This window comes from Herpailurus yagouaroundi, unplaced genomic scaffold (genome assembly GCF_014898765.1).
Source record: "Herpailurus yagouaroundi ecotype Mexico unplaced genomic scaffold, PumYag 190, whole genome shotgun sequence".
In the NCBI taxonomy this organism is placed as follows: Eukaryota; Metazoa; Chordata; class Mammalia; order Carnivora; family Felidae; genus Herpailurus; species Herpailurus yagouaroundi.
The window spans coordinates 6919588-6941188 of record NW_024412421.1 but is presented as its reverse complement, the minus strand read 5'-3'; positions in this window follow the sequence as shown (position 1 = coordinate 6941188).

Here is a 21601-nt window from a genome sequence, read left to right as displayed (position 1 = left end):
CTGGCTGCTGAGCGTGCAGACGTGTGACCTGAGGCAATGGACCTAAGCACTCTGGACTCAATTATTTCAACTCTGAAGTGGAATTAGTGATACTTCCTCACAGGACAATTTGATCATGAGAAGTCAACAAGAAGACTCTGTCATGTGTCTGAGACCAGCATGCATCTACCCTCCATAAGCGCAACAGAGCTGATGTCCTTTTGAAGGGCTCAGCACCAACCCAAGAAAGAATAAATTTTGTACTTCTCTGAAAAGCCACTTCACAGACCCGCTTGATCCTTTTTCCAGCTTCCTAGGAGTTGGGTCAGGATTATCAGGCTCCTTTTAGATTTAGGAAAAGGAAAGGCTAGGTGATCAAAACTAAACTAGGAGTAATATAGAGCACTGGAGGGCTTGCGTGGCTCAGTGGGTTGAGTGTCCAGCTTTGGCTCAGGTGACGATCTCACAGTTCACGGGTTCGAGCCCCATATCGGGCTCTGCAGCAGCAAGCTTTGGGTCCTCTGTCCCCCTCTGTCCCCCCCCCGCCCCCGTCTCTGTCCCCTTCTCTCTCTGCCCCTACCCCCCTCTCAAAAATAAATAAACATTTAAAAAAATATAGACGGGTGCCTGGGTGGCTCAGGCGGTTAAGCGTCCAACTCTTGATTTTGGCTCAGTTCATGATCTCACGGTTCGTGAGTTGGAGCCCTGGGTTGAGCTCTGTGCTGACAGCATGGAGCCTGCTTGGGATCCCCTCTCTCCCTCTCTCTGCCCGCTCCCCCCACCCCCCCGCTTGCTCTATCTCTCTCTCAAAAATAAATGAACTTAAAAAAACATATAGAGCACTGGAGTGGCTAACTTCAGTTCCATACCATGTGAGGCTTCACTCAAGAAGCATTACATCTGAGATCGTTCACTCACGGCTTCTGATGAGGGAGTGTGGGGCAAGCTGAGGGCAAAATACAGACCAACAGCACCCCCTGCCCCCAGGTGGGATATGTGTGATATCCCTTGGACACTCCTGGATACCCAAAAACAAAGGAAAGGGTTTTAAGTGCTTGCCATGGTGATGTGGGAACAAAAGGCAGATGAAAAATTAAATTCCCTTACTGCCCACAGCCCACTGAGAAGTCCTTGAAACCGGCAGAGTGACCTTTCTCTAGGATCTCAGCTGCTTCCATGATGACACTTTGCTAGGAAATCCTGGCTTAACATTATCCTGACCCCCCTCCCCCCACTGCCCAGGATCCTGTAAGTCTACTTTAACACATAAAAATTTCTTTGGAAACTTCCTTTATCTCAAATCCCCCAGGATATATGCTGGCAATCATACTCCAAGCTTATGGCCCCCTGATAAACATCTGAAGGGTCTCATGACTGAGATTTTTACTAACTGGTAGTAAATGGCATTTTCCTAGCAACAGCCAGCCCCTCAAGGTTTTGGAGACCTTGCTTCCAAAATTCCTTAGAGGCTTACTCTATCCCTAACCCCCCTCCCAACCTGAGGGTATATAATCAGTTACCCGTCACAACCCCCGTGCAGCTCTTTCTGCCCATGTCCCCGTGGCTTTAATAAAATCACCTTTATGCACGAAAGACGTCTTTAAGAATTCTTTCTTGGCCATGGGCTTTGGAGCACTCCACCATCACCCCCAAAATTCATCACTTTGAAAACCTTTTCCTGTGTGTCTCAGATTAAAAAAGCAACGACTGGTTTACAAACTGATGATGTCTAGGATGGTGTGTGAAGATGGCCTGATGGAGTCTTTAAAATAGATACGATTCGGGGCGCCTGGGTGGCTCGCTCAGGCGGGTAAGCACTGGACTTCAGCTCAGGTCATGATCTCACAGTTCGTAAGTTTGAGGCCCACGTCGGGCTCTGCGCTGACAGCTCAGAGCCTGGAGCCTGCTTCGGATTCTGTGTCTCTCTCTCTTTCTGCCGCTCCCCTACTCATGCTCTGTCTCAGTTTCTCTCAAAAATAAATAAACAGGGGCGGGCACCTGGGTGGCTCAGTCCATTGAGTTTCTGGCTTCAGCTCAGGTCATGATCTCGTGGTTCATGAGTTCCAGCCCTGCATCAGGCTCTCTGGAGCCTGCTTCAAATTCTGTGTCTCCCTCGCTCTCTGCCCCTCCCCCACTCGCATTCTGTCTGTCTCTGTCTCAAAAAAAAAAAACCACAAATAAATATTAAAAAATTAAAAAATAGGGGCGCCTGGGTGGCGCAGTCGGTTAAGCGTCCGACTTCAGCCAGGTCACGATCTCGCGGTCTGGGAGTTCGAGCCCCGCGTCAGGCTCTGGGCTGATGGCTCAGAGCCTGGAGCCTGTTTCCGATTCTGTGTCTCCCTCTCTCTGCCCCTCCCCCATTCATGCTCTGTCTCTCTCTGTCCCAAAAATAAATAAATAAAACGTTGAAAAAAAAAATAAAAAAAAAATTAAAAAATAGATACCATTAGCACAGTGATAGAGAGGCTGGAATCCAGATGAGTTGGGTTCAAATCCCAGCTCTGGCCTTACATAAATTACTCACTATCTCTGTGTCTCAGTATCTCCATCTGTTAAATGATGTTTAAATAACATAACCTGCCTCTTAGGTTTGTTGTGAGGACTAAGCAAGATGATGAATGTAAACTTTGCTTGGCCCAGGGTAGCACACGACTTGCTATTTCTTTCAATTACATGTTTGGGTAACCCCTGGAGTCTATGGTCTGAGGACTCCCCATTCTTTAACACTGGGTGGAGCTGGCATTCAGAGGTAGGGGATGGTCTCCAAGCAGGGGGTCTGTGAGTCCTGGAACTGAATGTGACCCCGGAGGTGGAAGAAGGTCACAGCTAATTGCGTAGTAACAGGGCTTGCTTTGTGTGTGGAGACCCAGGCTGCTGTTTACAGGTAACTAGGTGGGGGGTTATAATGTGTAAAGAAGTTGAGGGTTAACAAAGGGAATTCTTCCGGTGAGATGAATGGGAACTAGCTGCGTTGGCAGGGAGGGCGGACCTCTGGGATGGGGGTAAGGGGTTTATTATGCAGATTAGACTCGGCCTCTCCCTGTGACCATAGAAACCCCACCATCTCTCTTTCAACGGTGCTCTGACGAAGGGTTATTTAACTCTGGCCCTGCAGCCGTGGCCACAGCCCAGACCCTCCTCAGAACGGCCCAGAGCACGGGCCCTCTGCCCCCACGTGACATGGGGTGCCACACGAGCAAGAGCACCAAGGTGGTGGGGGCGTCCCAGAAACCCGGAGGGCAGCCCGTGGGGGAAGAGCCGGATCCGGAGGCTGGCACTGAGGCGGCCTATGGCAAAGACATCTCAGTGAAGGATGGGGGCCCTGCGCCCAAGAGCCGAGATGCTCTCCTCTAGAGTGGGGCTGGACCCTCACCTCCTTCCCGGAACTGCCTCTGGCCCACGAAACCCGACACGAGCCCTGTCCCGAGAAATCTCTGCCTTCACCAGGTACCCTCCTCAGGCTTGGCCCTCTGGAGCTGTGAGGAATCCCGTTTGCCCAGCTCTCCGTGGAGAGGACAAAAGTAGCCTTCACACATCGTGGGACTTTCTCACAGCCTCGGTGGCAGGCTGTCCTGGATCCGGGGAACATCTATGTGCTTGCCGAGCTGTGACCGTCCAGGGACCCCCCGGCCTGCCTCACTTTCTGAACATCCTCTGGCGTGTGTGTGTGTGTGTGTGTGTGTGTGTGTGTGTGTGGTGGGGGGGGGTCCATTTGCTCTCTTTTGTCTCCTTTTCTTCAAGAGCTGGCTGGATCGCCAACATCCCCAGCAGGGCCGTTTTCGCCTGGCTCACTCCACACTGTTTGTATGAATAATTTAATATTTAACTGGGAGAGTTGTTAATGAATTATGGGAACGATCAGGATCAGACTGTGATGGGGGTAAATGGAAGGCAGCAAGGCCTGGTCATCCAGGAAGTGGAGCCTGGAGTGCTGGTGGGAAGGAAGGAGGAGGGTGCTTGTTCCTCGCTGTTTAGTCCCCAGAAAAATGCCCCTCTGCGGATATCCCTTCGTCTCCTCGTATCAGAAGTCTGTCAGTTTGGACCTTCTAGCATCTGAGCTATCTGCACCCAGCCCTCAAAAATATTTCGCTGTTTACTAACATGCCTGTCAGCCTTTCTCCCTCCCCACCCCGCACCAACCCCGCCGCGTGTTTTGTTTTTCATGCAAAAGTATTTTAATTTGAAATCAAATGGACATGTTGGCAAATAAATGGTGACAGAACACATCTGAAAGACGGGACTGGGGATGTGAGAGTAGAGGGCCGGCTGGCCAGAAGGGGTGGGTGTAACTCTGTGAAACCGAAGCGAGGCGAGGGGCTATAGCGTCTTCTCTTTGTGCCGAGCGCCGCGCAGACAAGTTTACCGGGGTGCTTTACTGTGACTGGCACAACTGCTCCCATTTTATAGATGAGACCGTTGAGGTACCAAGAGGTTAATTAGTTCACTTGCCTTACCTTGGCCATTCAGGAGAGGGCAGGACCCAGAATTGAAGTCCAACAGTGTGGCTCCACCGCCGTCCTGTTTTAAAGTGGAGGGTCTTCATGGGGGAAGGGAAGGGGAAAAATAGTTACAGAGAGGGAGGGAGGCAAACCACCAGAGACTCTTAAATACAGAGAACAAACTGAGAGTGGTTGGGGCGGATGGGGGAGGGGCATTGAGGAGGGCACTTGTTGGGATGAGCACTGGGTGTTGTATGGAAGCCAATTTGACAATAAATTATATTAAAAAAAGCAAATAAAGTGGAGGGTCTTTCCTGTGTGCATCCACGGAAATCCACGTTCCACGACAGCCCGTGCAGAGTGGGGACCATTTCTCTTCCCTCATTTGGATGGACCTGCCCGTGAAGAAGTAGGCAGCTGGTCCGCTAGGTGTCGCTGCATTGCAGGTGCGGTGATGATGCCTGGAGGGGCTTTTGTTCTTACACACGCGGTGCTGGGGAGAGGGGGTAGGTGGGGAGGAGGAGGGAGATGGGAGAGTGAGGGGGAGAGAGAGAGAAAGTGAGCTATTGGAAATGACCCTTCTTTTCGGCCATAGAAACCTCAGAAACCAAACGGGATTCTTCTGAGGTGAGAAGGCAACCAGGCTAACGAGAAGGAAAAGAAGGAAGGATAAGAAGTAAAGCAATTCAGTCTGAAATTGATGACTAAAGGTTCCTTTTGCTTCAGCAGAGAGCCTAATATCTTCCAAAGACAGCGCAGGAGGGATGGGGCCTCAGCAGCTGGCCCAGGGCCCTGCTCTGTCCCAGAGGGTGGTAAACTTTCAGTGGGCCAGGAAACAGGCCTGGGCTTGCAGCTGGGGATCCGGAAGTTTGGGGCCTCTTTCTACAGCTTACTGGGGATAGGCCAAACTATGGGTAACTGCTTTCCATTTTTTTTTTTTTTTTTTTTTTTAGAAAATACTGTTTTCCTCCCTCCTCCCTCCTAATGGAAATTCACCCTGCAAAACAGCTTTGTTTGGGAAAAAGCTGCTCATGGTGCACCCTCAGGACTCCTGGAAAAAATCCTCAGCTGGTGGTGAGGCTTTGAGGCTGGGTGGTGCTCCTCCTACTGAGAGGTGGGACTCCAACTTAGGCTTCTTACCAAATCAAGGAGGGAGCTTCTTAGAAGTTCAGAAACGGGGTGGTTTGTTTATTTCCTCCTGGGATTGTGCAAAATGCTCAGTTCATTAAATTCAAGACCTCTGAGGGCTTTTATTTCTTTTATTTCTTTTAACATTTATTTATTTTTGAGAGACAGAGCATGAGCGGGGGAGGGGCAGAGAGAGAGGGAGACACAGAATCCGAAGCAGGCTCCCGGCTCTGAGTTCTGAGCTCTGAGCTCTGAGCTCTGAGCTGTCAGCACAGAGCCCCGTGCAGGGCTTGAACTCACCAACCATGAGCTCCTGACCTGAACTGAAGTTGGATGCTTAACCAACTGAGCCACCGGGGCACCCCTGAGAATTTGTAAAGACAAGATTCTTCAACCATCTTCAGTTGTCACAGACATGCTGCATTTTGCCAGGAAGTTTATCTGTAATGGGAAAAAGCGCCCCGTTTCTTTTTGAAGACGTTCCAATTATTCCATGGGAACCGGTATCACTCATCTGTCTCCCTGTGAGTGATCAAGTGCCTGGTGAAAGTGATCAGATTTAGGTCCATTCGGACATAACTTTAACCTTTTGAAAGACAGGTCTGCATAGACTCTGCCCATCACTTGAAAGCCATTGCTCCAGCCCACTTCCTGAACTCCTGGAAGAGGAGGATTTCGTTTACTAGACAACTTACTTATCCACGTATCTTTCCACCCAGCTTTCCTTCTTTCCTTCCTTCCATCCATCCATTCCATCCAATCCACTTATCTATCTATCTATCTATCTATCTATCTATCCATCTATCGGTCTATCAGTCTATCGATCTATCCATTTAGCTCTTCCTGGGATTTTCCAGTTATATGAGGCAATAACTTTCCCATTTCAAACCAAATTCATTTATTAAGGAAATACTTACTGGGTTTCTACTCTTTACTATCAGTCATTCATTCATTTCTTTCTTTATTCATCCATTAATTTAGCAGTTACTGGGTGCTGTATGCCAGCTCATACTGCTCTATGCCAAACTCCTTGGTGTTAATAAAAAGTTGAAGTGTGTCTTTGTGGGAGTGTAGCCTGGAACAAAGTGGTCCAGAGAATCTTTCCAGCCCAGGTGAGGCCTGAGTTGAGCCTTCAAGAGTAAGTAGGAATTAGCTAGAGAGAGAAGATGGGTGTTTCAGGAGAAGGGGGGATGAATGTATGAGCCAAGATTGGAGGCTGCCTGGGGCATGATGTGCAGTGTTGTGGGAGCCTGAAGGGCATGTGAGACAGTAACAGAGGGGTGAAGCTTGACATGTAAAAAGGATCAGGTCATGGAGGGCCTTGTATTTTATATCGAGAGGCTGAGAGTTCATCCTGATGCCGATGAGGAGTCCACCAAAGGACTCTGGGCAGAAGAACGATGCTGGACATCGACTGCTTTTGACTGCTTGGTATCCTGCCTTCTGGTAACAAAGCCCATCTTTTCCCTGTGTAGGACCCTTTTCTTTCCACTCTTAGGTTGCACGATTTATTCTCAGTCTCCAGGCTGAGCACTGCTTGTACCTGGTCAAAGTGATTTGTTCAGGGAGGGTCATCTGATCCAAACCAGTCCAGATTTTTTGTTGAGGTAATTAGCAAAGAAGTATCCACTTTCTTTTGGAGTTAATAAAATCGTAGGATTTAAGTCTGGAGTCTCTCAGTGGCATGTTTCCGCCACTGGGAAAGGCCTCCCTGAGAATTAAGCCATAGAGGAGATTGGGGCTGAGACAGGTGGAGACCTAGTCCTGAGGAACTTGTTTGGGCAACCGGATCCATGGGAGCTAGAAGCTAATACTATCCCTAGATGATTAACACAAGACATATTTTCCCTTTTTTTTTCTTGCTGAGAATGGTTTGAATTTGGCTTCTGTCCTTTTTCAAGAGTTCTGAGTACATTCCATCAACTCAAATTTGCATATTAGGTGAAGTAACTTGGGAGCTGGTGAGAGGGGTAAAGCTAGAAGCGAGAATACAAATTAGAAGACAATTGCCTGAACTAAGAAAGATACATTTGGTAGCTGTTGCTATTAATTGCAATGTTGCAACCAGCCACAAAATCTCAGTGGCACATAAGCATAAACTTTCTCTCCTTGCTGTTGTGTGTGTGGGTCGCTGTGATTCAGGTGATCAGGCTACCTGAGGAGCGTTCACGTGACAAACTGCAGGCGCATGAGAGACTTGAGTTCAAGGAAGTATCCTTTTGCATGGAGGGTGGGGGAGCAAATTCTTTGCTAAACAATAATCTACTCTGACACAAGAGATCCAGTGAAGGGCTCAGAGCCTGGAGCCTGCTTCAGATTCTGTGTCTCCCTCTCTCTCTGCCCCTCCCCACTTACACTCTGTCCCTCTCTGTCTCAAAAATAAATAAATGTTTTCTGTTTTTGTTTTTTTAAAGAAATATTTAGGGGGTAAAATCAGCCAGCTTTGGTGATCGACTTTTCTTCGGGGCTGAGAGAGCGAGAGGAGTCAAAGTTCCTGCTGGGGTGATGGTGCCACAATATAAGAAAGGGACTCTGGGAGGAGAGATAGTTCTAGAGGGAGGGTGAGGACCTGAGTGTTGCAAGGGTAGAGCTTAAGATGCTCCTGTGACAAAAATAATAACTAATTTAATAATAATAATACATTATTAATAATTTAATAATAAATAATGACTAGTTTAACTAGACTTATCATGGTGATCATTTCATTTTATATATATATATATACATGTATTGAATCATTATGTTGTATGACTGAAATGAATATAATGTTATGTGTCAATTTTACCTCAATTAAAAAAATAGCAAACATTTATATCACTTTAACTACGTCTGGGCATTGTTCCAAATGCTTTACATATAGGTTTCACTCAATCCTTACAACTACCCTATCCTCTCTTTGCAGATTAAAGCACAGAGAATTAAATAATTTACCCAGGTCTTTTAGCTGTCAAGGACAAAGCTAAAACCAGGCAGTTTGGCTGGGGGCTGAGATTTGGAGAATTTATTTGGGAGTTGTGGGAACCCTTTTGGTTAGTATAAAGATTTACTCATTTATTTTTATTTATTTTTAAAGTTTATTTATTTATTTTGAGAGAGAGCACGCAGGGGAGTGGCACAGGAGACAGAGCATCTCAAGCAAGCTCTGCACTGTCAGCACAGAGCCTGATGTGGGGCTCAAACTCACAAACCATGAGATCATGATCTGAGCTGAAATCAAGAGTCAGCACTTAACTGACTGAGCCACCCAGGTGCCCCAAGATTGTTTTGAAGTGAAAACATTTGAACACAGAAAAATGCAGAAAGAAACCTTTTTATTTTATTTTATCATATTTTTAATGTTTATTTTTGAGAGAGTGAGAGAGAGACAGAACATGAATGGGGGAGGGGCAGAGAGAGAGGGAGACACAGAATCTGAAGCAGGCTCCAGGCTCTGAGCTGTCAGCACAGAGCCCGATGTGGGGCTTGAACTCACAAGCTGTGAGATCATGACCTGAGCTGAAGTTGATGCTTAACTTATTGAGCCACCCAGGTGCTCCAATAAATCTTTTTTTAAAAATTACTATTTTTTTAATTTTTAAGTCATCTCTACACCCGACCTGGGGCTTGAACCTGCGACCCCGAGAGATCAAGGGCCACATGCTGCACTGTCTAAGCCAGCCAGGTGCCTCTGAATTCTTATCTGAACTTCCCTTATTTTCTAAAGCTTAGCCTTCTGAAAATACAGCTGCTGTTAACTCCCCTCCTTGGGAGTGTCCTGAAAATTTGTTTGCCAAGAAGACAGATTGTCCATTCTCATTAACATCAAAGAGCCCAATTGAAAACTTCCATACTCTCTCACTGAAGCCCTAAAAAACACTTTTTAAAAAAAATTGGTATCCATAAACCTTTTCTTTCCATGACTTTTCCATCAATGGGAGCTTGCCTGCATGTAAATGTGAAAGTAAATTGTGTCTTTTCTTCTGCTAATCTGTATTTTCTAAAAAAGATTTTAATGTTTATTAATTTATTTTTGAGAGAGAGAAAGTACAAGCAGGGAGAGAGGGCAGATAGAGAGAGATAGAATCCCAAGCAGGCTTCATGCTGTCGGTACAGAGCCCGACATGGGGCTCAAACCCATGAACCTTGACATGACCCGAGCCCAAACCAAGAGTCGGCTGCTTGACCGACTGAGCCACCAAAGTGCCCCTGTTAACCTGTATTTTTTTATTTTTATTTATTTATTTTATTTTTATAATGTTTATTTATTTTTGAGAGACAGAGAGAGACAGAGTATGCGTTTGGGAGGGGCAGAGAGAGAGGGAGACAGAATCTGAAGCAGGCTCCAGGCTCTGTGTTGATAGCACAGAGTCTGATGTGGGGCTGGAACCCACAAACTGTGAGATCATGACCTGAGCCGCAGTCAGAGGCTCAACTGGCTGAGCCAGCCAGGTGCCCCAGCATGTATTTTTTAAAATTGAATTTAATTTTATTATTTAATTTTATTTTTTCATACATACATATTTTTTAATGTTTATTTATTTTTGAGAGAGACAGAGTATGAGCAAGGGAAGGACAGAGAGAGAGAGGGAGACACAGAATCTGAAGCAGGCTCCAGGCTCTGAGCTGTCAGCACAGAGCCTACATGGGGCTCAAACTCACGAACTGTGAGATCATGACCTGAGCCGAAGTCAAACGCTTAACCGAATAAGCCACCCAAGCGCCCCTGTATTTTTTTTTTTTCTTTTAATTTAAATTTGCAGGCCCAGGGTGCCTGGGTGGCTCAGGGATTAAGCATCCAGATTTTGATTTTGGCTCGGGTCATGATCTCATGGTTTGTGAGATCAAGCACCTGCTCAGGCTCCGGGTTGGGTGTGGATCCGGCTTGGGATTCTCTCTCCCTCTCTGGGTTGCAGGCTCTCTCTCTCTCAAAAAATAAAATTGAATGAATGAATAAATGAATTTATTTTCAGGCCCCCAACCACTGGACCCAAGTTGGGAGAGGTAAAGTTTTCCTCCCAACAGAGTCATCAGAACACTTTCAGTTAAAGCCCGGGAGTGGATTAGCTCCCAGAACCCTCCCCTCACACACAGATACCCTGAGGGGAGGACCTTTCTATAGCAGAAGAGCACCTATCAATGGAAGATCTCTGGAAAAAAACAAGATTTAAAAGGGCAGTGGGCTGGAAAAGCCACAAAGAAACAAGAGAGGGACAAAAGGTCAGACAGATGTAGGTAACAATCAATGGCTTCCATGTGTGGAGCCCTTACCAAGTGCCAGGCACTGTGCTCAAAGACTTTACAAATATCATTTAATTTGCTGTTTATAATAGCTCCATAAGGCAGGTAAAATTCACACATTATGTGTGAGACATTTATGAGGCTTGGCTGAATTGCTCAACTTCATCCAGCTGGTTAATGGCAGGGTAAGGATCTGAACTCTAGAGACCATGGTTTTAACCGTGGTAGTGGATTGAATACTGTCCTCCCAAAATTGAGGTCCACCTGGAACCTCAGAATGTAATCCTATCTGGAAATGGGGGTTGAAAATATAATCAAGATGCGGTCATACCGAATTAGAGTGGGCCTTACATCCGATGACTGTTGTCTTTGTGAGAGAAAGGGAGGAGGATTTGGATTCAGAGACACGGGGTGTGGGGGTGGGGGAAGATGGAGGCGGAAGCTGGAGTGATCCCGTCACAAGCTAAGGAACGTCTGGAGCCGCTAGAAGCTGGAAGAAGCTGGAAGGATTCTTTCCTAGAAGCTTCAGGGGGAATATAGCTCTTAATTTGGACTTGTAGGGGCGCCTGGGTGGCGCAGTCGGTTAAGCGTCCGACTTCAGCCAGGTCACGATCTCGCGGTCCGTGAGTTCGAGCCCCGAGTCGGGCTCTGGGCTGATGGCTCGGAGCCTGGAGCCTGCTTCCAATTCTGTGTCCCCCTCTCTCTCTGCTCCTCCCCCGTTCATGCTCTGTCTCTCTCTGTCCCAAAAATAAATAAACGTTGAAAAAAAATTAAAAAAAAAAATTGGACTTGTAGTTCCCAGAACTGAGAATGAATTTCTGTTGTTTTAAGCTGCCCAGTTTTTGGTACTTTGTTATGGGAGCCCTAGCAAAGCAATACAACCGCTAAGATCTCACTGGCTTTCTTAGCGTAGACGACTCTAAAGAGAGTGATGTCAGTGAATTCTAGGAGGCGGGATGGATTCTTGGGCTTGGGGAAGGGCAAGAGGTGTGTTTCTGAATCACACTTGGGGTTTCTCCAAGGTATGCATGGCTCACTCTCCTGATTTGGAGAAGCCTCATTCCTTTTCCTCTTGTTAAGGAGAAAATTATTCATGATGCTTGTTAAAGGTGGTAAGGCAGACTTACTCCGGGGACCATTACAGTGGGGTTTTATAGTAGGAGAGAAAGATCAGGTTCAACTCTGAATATACTAAGGACAAGTGGAAATTTATTGCCAAGTAGTAAGGTAAGGATTAGCGGATGGGTAAAAGAGGAAACATCAAGGCTGGGGAGATTCTTGTTTGACTGAATCAATAAGCACCCTTGTTTGCTGAATGCAGGTGAGGGTGATAAGAGTGAGGGTTGAGTAATTTGATCAGATATCAAGAGTGAGTGGGGGATTTTTGCTAAACTAACCAAGCAAGATTCTTGCTAAAACTGGACTAAATGGACAATGACAGAACCCACGGTCAGGACTTGAGGGCTTGGAGGAGTCTGATTAGTTAGGTCAAAGAGAGAGAGTTTTTGTCACTCTCCACACTATGGCTGTCACTAGCCACTGAGTGCGATAAGAATGTGTCATGTTCATGCATTTAGCTCACCTTGAGAGCATCATCTATGATGGAGAGACTCAAGTCAGGCTTTTCCCAGTGTGTGTGTGTGTGTGTGTGTGTGTGTGTGTATGTGTGTTGTGGGGGAGTGTTGTGGTTGGGCTGGTGGGAGGGCTGGAAGATAATCAGGACAAGTTCTTCCCATAAAAGGGTAATTCCACCGGACCCTTTCTGGACTCCATGGCCAATTGGTTTCTGCCCAGAGAGTTTGCCTGTGTCCTCCCATCCCTGTCATATTTTGAAAGGGTAAAGAGGAAATGTCACTGTGCCCAGGGACTGGGTAACATCTTGAATCAAGCAGTAGCAGCAAAAAAATTGAGCATCAAAACTGAGACTTAGAAAAAAAGATTGTTTGAAAATCTCAAACAACTTCCTGATACTTCTTTTCTTCCTCTGAATCTTTTTGGGAAAACTCTGTGACCCCATCCTCTTCCTAACTCCCAACAGCACCCAACGAAACCACGAGAAAACACCCTCATTATGCTGATGAAATGGCTGAAATTCTCTATTACTCCATGAACTTAATTTTTTTCTCATTAAAAGTAATATAAACTTCTGGTTTCCAGTTCCACATGCAAGGAGTTTGAAAGGTGCCATTCTGTCTTAACCACAAGTAAAAACCAAAAAAAGACTGAAAAATCAACAACTCTCTGGATGCAGTAGAGGGGTGGATACAGAGCTGCAGCTGCAAAGAGCCACGGCTTACACAGGGAGTCACAGCTTACCTGGAGGAGAGACTTATGGATGGAAGCTGCCTTGGAAACCAGTGCTGGGGAAGGAAAACCTGAACTTATAGTTGATGAGTTGTTGAAGCTCAATGTGGGCAGACCTGAAAGTTAAAAAAAAAAAAAACTCTAGAGGAAAGAGGTACCTACATGGCTCAGTCAGTTAAACATCTGACTCTTGATTTTAGATCAGGTCATGATCTCATGGTTCGTGGGTTTGAGCCCTGTGTCAAACCTGCTTGAGATTCTCTCCCTCTCCCCTCTGCTCTCTGTCTCTCTCTCACTCTTTCTCAAAATAAATAAATAAACTTAAAAAAAAAAACAACTTTAGAGGAAGTCAGTTATTGGGGACCCTCCCACTTCATGAGTTTTACCTCCAAGAACCCAATTAGGTTCTCAGAGTAAATATCAGAGGAAAAAAAAAAAATCCCCTCATGCTTCTTTTAGGGGGGAGGGAGGAAAGGAACCATTTTGAAATGTGCCAGAGTACTCTGTTGGCAAGTGTACCCTCAGGGGAAACTGGTTGACCAGAACCTAACCTGTTGGGGTGTTACCAGAGCCTAACTGACTTGGGGAAGTGAAATACCCAATGCCAGTCAGTTCTAGCCTTCCACTTGGGAGAAGGGAAACACTCCAGCCCATGCTAGCCATCCTGTCCCACTCAAAGGGGAAGGAAAAAAAAGCCTGAGAAACATTTGTGAAGTTCACAGTTCAGTGGCACAACATCACTAAAAGATTGAGACCTAGTGTTTGCTTTGACAGTACATATACTATGACTGAGATGTAGTCATAGGACTATAAAATGATTCCCCTCTCCCCACGCCTTATTGTCACATGACTAAAAACCTATGTACAACAGTTCCTTTTTTACCTCGTACATGATGCCTGGTTATCAAGAAAAACTACAAAGCATACTAAAAGAAGAAGGAAAAAGCTCCACACGATTTAGAAAGACAGAGCAGGCATCAGAACCAGACATGGCAGGGATGTTGGAATTATCAGATTGGGAATTTAAAACAGCTATGACCAATATGGTAAGAACTCTGGTGGATAAAATAAACAGCCTGTGAGAACAGATGGACAATGTAAGAAGAGGGGTGGAAATCCTAAGAAAGAACCAAAAAGAAATGCTGGAGATAAAAAAACAAAAACAAAAACCCACCATAACATAAATGAAAAATGGGCTTATTACTTTGATGGGCTTATTACCACTTGGAATTTGGCTAGAAGAAATCATCTCCGAGCTTGAGGATATGTCAATAGATCTTGAAGACTGAAAAGCAAGGAGAAAAGAGGCCGAAAACCAAAACCCCAGAACAAATATCCAAGGACTGTGGGACAAGTATAAAAGTTATATACATAACGGGAATACCAGAAGGAGAAAAAAGAGAGAAGGAAGAGAAGAAATATTTGATGACTGAGCATTTCCCTAAATAAATACCAAAAAAACTACACCTGAGTATGCCATTTTTCAAACTACAACAAATCAAAGATAAAGAAAAAATCCTGAAAGAAGACAGAGGAAAAAAAAAATCATGCTTATAAGAGGAACAAAGATAAGAATTACATGTGTTCTTCCGAGAAACCATGCAAACAAGAAGAGAGTGAAATATTTAATGTGTTGAGATAAAAAAGTTATCAACCAAAGATTCTGAATCCTGTGAAATTATCCTTCAGAAGTGAAGGAAAAATAAAGTATTTCTCAGATAAACTAAAATTGAGGTCATTTGTGGGGTACCTCCGTGGCTTAGTCAGTTAAGCATCCGACTCTTGATCTCGGCTCAGGTCATGATCTCACCTTTTGGGAGTTGAGCCCTGCATCAGGCTCTGCACTGTGCAGAGCCTGCTTGGGATTCTGTCTCTCCCTCTCTTTGCCCTTCTCCTGCTCTCTCTCTCTCTCTCTCTCTCTCTCTCTCTCTCTCTCAAATAAACTTAAAAAAGAAAGAAAAGTTAAGTATTTAAGAAAATAAAATTGAGATAATTTGTGCCAGTAGACTGCACTGCAAGAAATATGAAAATAAATTCTTTTTTTTTTTAAATAATTTTTTTTTCAAAGTTTATTTATTTTTGGGACAGAGAGAGACAGAGCATGAACGGGGGAGGGGCAGAGAGAGAGGGAGACACAGAATCGGAAACAGGCTCCAGGCTCTGAGCCATCAGCCCAGAGCCTGACGCGGGGCTCGAACTCCCAGACCGCGAGATTGTGACCTGGCTGAAGTCGGACGCTTAACTGACTGCGCCACTCAGGCGCCCCGAAAATAAATTCTTTAGAGAGAAAGAAAGCGATATAGATCAGATACTTGGATCTTCACAAAGCAAGGAAGAGCATTGAAGGATTAAGTAAACGTAAAATAAAAACTTCTAATTTCCTTTTTTAAAAAGAAACACTACATTAATGCTTTCACACTCTTTTTTAAAAAGCTTATTTTGGCGGGGGTGAGAGAGAGAGCGCACAAGTGGGGAAGGGGTAGAAAGAGAGAGGGAAACACAGAATCCAAAGCAGGTTCCAGGCTCTGAGCTGTCAGTGCAGAGCCTGATACGGGGCTCGAACCCATGAAGCGTGAGATCATGACCTGAGCCAAAGCTGGACACTTGACCTACTGAGCCACCCAATCCCAAAACTTTAAATTTTCTTCTTATTAGTTGATCTAACATATAACAGTTTTTTTTCAAAATAGTACTAGTAATGTATTTGATTATACATGCTTACGTATGTATCTCGTGTGTGTGTATATATACATGCTTATACATATATACTTATTTTATATAAGTGAAATGAATGACAGCAACGGTAAAAAGGATGGGATACAAGAATTAGGATTATTTTGTTATTATGGGATATGCACACTACTTTTTTATGTATGTTTTTAAGAAGACTAGTCAAGTGCAATAGTGAGAAGGCCAAAGAGTAGAACAAGAAGTTCAACCTGTAACTGTGAACAATCAATTGAGATAACTCACTATCTTCAGACCAGCCTAGTATCATTTGAAAATGGACTTCAATTAGTTGTAAATGTGTATTGCAAACTTTAGGAAACAAACAAAAAATAATGAAAAGAAGTATAACTTATATACTAAGAAATGAGAGAAAATAGAATCATATGAAATGCTCAATTAAAATCACAGAAGGCAGAAAAAGAAAGACAAAAATAAGCACAAAGGGCAAGAGAAAACAGAAGAAAATGTAGTAGATATTTATCCAAATATATTAATATCACCTTGAATGTCAATAGTCTAAATGTACCAATTAAAAGACAGAGATTGGTAGAGTGGATCATAAAATAAGACCTACCTGTTGCCTACAAGAAAGTTATTTTAAATGTAAAGATACATATAGATTAAAAGTAAATAGCTGAAGGAAAATAAATCTTACTGACACTAATGGAAGGGTTGTAAGAGTAGTTATAATGATTTCAGGCAGAGAAGACATCAAAGCAGGGAGAGTTGTCAGGGATAAAGGGCATCACATAATAATAAAGGCATCAGTTCTCCAAAAAGACATAATAATTCTTAATGTGTATGTGCCTAACAACAGAGCATCAAACTACATGAGACAAAAAAACTAACAGAACTGGGAGGAGAAATAGATGAAATCCACGATCATAGTTGGAGATATTAACACCTTCTATCAGAAATGGACAGATCCAGCAGGCAGACAATCACAAAGGACATAGTTAACTCAACAGCACCATTAATCAACTAGATATAATGGACATCTATAGACCACTTCATCCAACAAGAGCAGGATACTCATTCTTCTCAATTCCACATGGAACATTCACTAAGAGAAACCACATTCTGAGCCATAAGACACACCTTGGCACATTTAAAAGAATAGCAATCGTAAAATATCTACTTTCAGACCACAAGGGTATTACACTAGAAATCAATAACAGAAAGCTAACTGGAAAATCCCAAAATACATGGATATGAAACAACACAGTCCTAAACAACGTTTGGATCAAAGAAGAATTCCAAAGAGAAATTTAAAAATATTTTGAACAAAATGAAAATGAAAACACAGCTTACAAAATTTGTGGGTTGTAGCAAAAGCAGCACTTAAAGGAAAATTTATAACAAGAGTGCATACATTAGAAAAGAAGAAAGATCTAAAATTAGTAATCTAATTTTCTACCTTAGGAAAGTAGAAAAAATTTAAATCCACAGTAAGCAGAAGAAAATAAATAATAAAAATTACAGCTGCAATCAATGGAATTTAAAACAGGAAATAATAGAGAAAAATATAAACAAAAGCTAGTCTTTGGGGGTGTCTCAGTCAGTTAAGTGTCTGACTCTTGATTTTGGCTCTGTTGGCAATCTCATGGTTGGTGAGATCAAGCCCTGTGTTGGACTCTGCATTGACAGTGCAGAGCCTGCTTAGGACTTTCTCTCTCTGCCCCTTCTGCATGTGCTCTATGTCTCTAAATAAATAAATACATAAATAGATAAGTAAAACATTAAAAAAAAATCAGGGGCACACCTGAGTGGCTTAGTTGGTAAGTGTCCAACTCTTGATATTGGTTCAGGTTACTACCTTGCGTTCATGAGATAGAGCTCTGCATCAGGCTCTATGCTAAGCACAGAGCCTGCTTGGGATTTTCTCTGCCCCTCCCCCACTCATGTTCTCTCTCTCTCTCTCTCTCTCTCTCTCTCTCTCTCTCTCTCTCTGTCAAAAATTTTTTTTCTTTAAAAAAAATCAATAAATCAATAAATTTTTATCTAGGCTAATCAATAACAAAAAAGAGAGAGGACACAAATGACTAATAATCAGAAATGAAAAAGGGGACATCAATACAGATCCTATAGACATTGAAAGGATAATAAAAGAACACTGTGAAAAACTCTCTTCGGACAAATTTGGTAACCTAGGTGAAATGGACCAACTCCTTGAAAGACAGAATCTGCCAAAACTCACACAGGAAGATACAGATGATCAGAATAGATGATCTATTTTTTTAATTTTTTTACCTATTACATTATCAGAAATGGATGATCACATAAACAGATGGGCTATTAAAAATTAAATCACTAATTAATAATCTTCCAAACTAGTAAGCACTAGATCCAATGAGTTTACTGGTTGATTCTATCAAACATTTGAGGAAGAAATTATACCCATTCTCCACAATCTCTTTCAGAGGATAGAAGCAGAGAGAATACTTCTTAAGTTATTCTATGAGGCCAGCATTACTCTAATACCAGAACAAGATGAAGACATTACAAGAACACTAGAGAACAACATATGTCATGAACATAGGTAACAATCCTCAAAAAAATATTAGCAACTCTAATCTAACAAATTATACACCATGACCAAGTGGTATTTATTCTGGGTATGCAAGAATGGTTCAATATTTGAAAATTTTATTGATGGAAAGTAATCCATTACATCAATAGCTAAAAAAGAAAAATCACATGACCATATCATGTAGAAAAGACAATACTGTACATCTAATCTTTGGCAAAGCAGAAAAGAATATCCAATGGAATAAAGACAGTCTCTTCAGCAAGTGGTGCTGGGAAAACTGGACAGCGACATGCAGAAAAATGAACCTGGACACTTTCTTACACCATACACAAAAATAAACTCAAAATGGACTCCCATTCTGTCCATCTGTTTAGATGTAGAAAAAGAATTTGATAAAGTTCAATACCCATTCATGATAAAAAAACTCTCAGTAAACTAGGAATAAAGGGAAGTGTCCTCATCTTGATAAAGAATATGTACAAACCCCACAGTTAGCATTATACTTATTTTTTCGTTGTTGTTGTTGGATAAGTGGTAGCTTTATTATTTTTTTTCTTAATTTTAAAAATTTTAAAAATTTATATCCAAGTTAGCTAGCATGTAGTGCAACAATGATTTCAGGAGTAGATTCCTTAATACTCCTGACCAATTTAGCCCATCCCCCTTCCTGCAACACCTCCAGTAACCCTCTGTTTGTTCTCTATATTTAAGAGTCTCTTATGTTTTGTCCCGCTCCCTGCTTTTATATTATTTTGCTTCCCTTCCCTTGTGTTCATCTGTTCTGTGTCTTAAAGTCCTCATATGAGTGAAGTCATATGATATTTGTCTTTCTCTGACTAATTTCGCTCAGCGTAATACCCTCTGGTTCCATCCATGTAGTTGCAAATGGCAAGATTTCATTCTTTTTGAGTGATGAGTAATACTCCATTGTATATATACACCACATCTTCTTTATCCATTCACCCATCGATGGACATTTGGGCTCTTTCCATACTTTGGCTATTGTTGATTGTGCTGCTATAAACATTGGGGCACATGTGCCCCTTTGAAACAGCACACCTGTGTCCCTTGGATAAATACCTAGTAGTGCAATTGCTGGGTCATAGGGTAGTTCTATTTAATTTTATGAGGAACCTCCATACTGTTTTCTGCAGTGGCTGCACCAGTTTGCATTCCCTTGCATTCTCTTGCAAAAGAGATCCTCTTTCTCTGCATCCTCACCAACATCTGTTGTTGCCTGAGTTGTTAATGTTAGCCATTCTGACAGGTGTGAGGCGGTCTCTCACTGTGGTTTTGATTTGTATTTCCCTGATGATGTGTGATGTTAAGAGCATTTTTTCATGTGTTGGTTGGCCATCTGGATGTCTTCTTTGGAGAAGTGTCTGTTCATGTCTTTTGCCCATCTCTTCACTAGATTACTTGTGTTTTGGGTGTTGAGTTCGATAAGTTCTTTATAGATTTTGGATACTAACCCTTTATCTGATATGTTGTTTGCAAATATCATCTCCCATTCTGTCGGTTGCCTTTTAGTTTTGCTGATTGTTTCCTTTGCTGGGCAGAAGCTTTTTATTTTGATGAGGTCCCAATATTTCACTTTTGCTTTTGTTTCCCTTGCTTCTGGATATGTGCTGAGTAAGAAGTTGCTGCGGCCAAGATCAAAGAGGTTTTTACCTACTTTCTCCTTGAGGATTTTGATGGCTTCCTATCTTACATTTAGGTCTTTCATCCATTTTGAGTTTATTTTTGTGTATGGTGTAAGAAAGTGACCAGGTTCATTTTTCTGCATGTCGCTGTCCAGTTTTCCCAGCACCGCTTGCTGAAGAGACTGTCTTTATTCCATTGAATGTTCTTTCCTACTTTGCCAAAGATTAGTTGGCCATACCTTTGTGGATCCATTTCTGGGTTCTCTATTCTGTTCCATTGATCTGAGTGTCTGTTCTTGTGCCAGTACCATACTGTCCTGATGATTACAGCTTTGTAATACAGCTTGAAGTCCGGGATTGTGATGCCTCCTGCTTTGGTTTTCTTTTTCAAGATTGCTTTGGCTATTCAGAGTCTTTTCTTGTTCCATACAATTTTAGGATCGTTTATTCTAGCTCTGTGAAGAACACTGGTGTTATTTTGATAGGGATTGCATTGAATATGTAGATTGCTTTGGATAGTATTGACATTTTAACAATATTTGTTCTTCCAATCCAGGAGCTTGCAATCTTTTTCCATTTTTTTTGGTGTCTTCTTCAATTTCTTCATAAGCTTTCTATGGTTTTCAGGGTATAGATTTTTCACCTGTTTGCTTAGATTTATCCCTAGGGATTTTATGTTTTTTGGTACAGTTGTAAATGGGATAGATTCCTTGATTTCTTTCTGTTGCTTCATTGTTGGTGTATAGGAATGCAACTGATTTCTGTGCATTGATTTTTATATCCTGCGACTTTGCTGAATTCATGGATCAGTTCTAGCAGTTTTTTGGTGGAATCTTTTGGGTTTTCCATATAGAGTATCATGTCATCTGTAAAGATTGAAAGTATGACCTCCTCCTGGCCGATTTGGATGCATTTTATTTCTTTGTGTTTTCTGATTGCTGAGGCTAAGACTTCCAATACTATGGTGAATAACAGTGGCGAGAGTGGACATCCCTGTCTTGTTCCTGATCTTAGGGAGAAAGCTCTCGGTTTTTTCCCCATTAAGATTATATTAGCGTTGGATCTTTCATATATGGCTTTTATGATCTCGAGGTATGATGCTTCTATCCCTACTTTCTTGAGGGGTTTTGTCAAGAAAAGAAGCTGTATTTTGTCAAATGCTTTTTCTGCATCTATTGAGAGGATCTTGTGGTTCTTGTCCTTTCTTTTATTGATGTGATGAATTACACTGTTTTGTGGATATTGAACCAGCCCTGCATCCCAGGTATAAATCCCACTTGGTCATGGTGAATAATTTTTTTAATGTATTGTTGGATCCTGTTGGCTAAATCTTGTTGAGGAGTTTTGCATCCATGTTCATCGGGGAAATTGGTCTATAGTTCTCCTTTTTAGTCGGGTCTTTGTCTGGTTTTGGAATCAGGTAATGCTGGCTTCATAGAGAGAGTTTGGAAGTTTTCCTTCCATTTCTATTTTTTGGAAGAGCTTCAAGAGAACAGGTGTTAACTCTTCCTTAAATGTTTGGTAGAATGCCCCTGGAAAGCCATCTGGCCCTGGACTCTTGTTTTTTTGGGAGATTTTTGATTACTAGTTCAATTTCTTTTTTTTTTTTTTTTTTTTTTTAATTTTTTTTT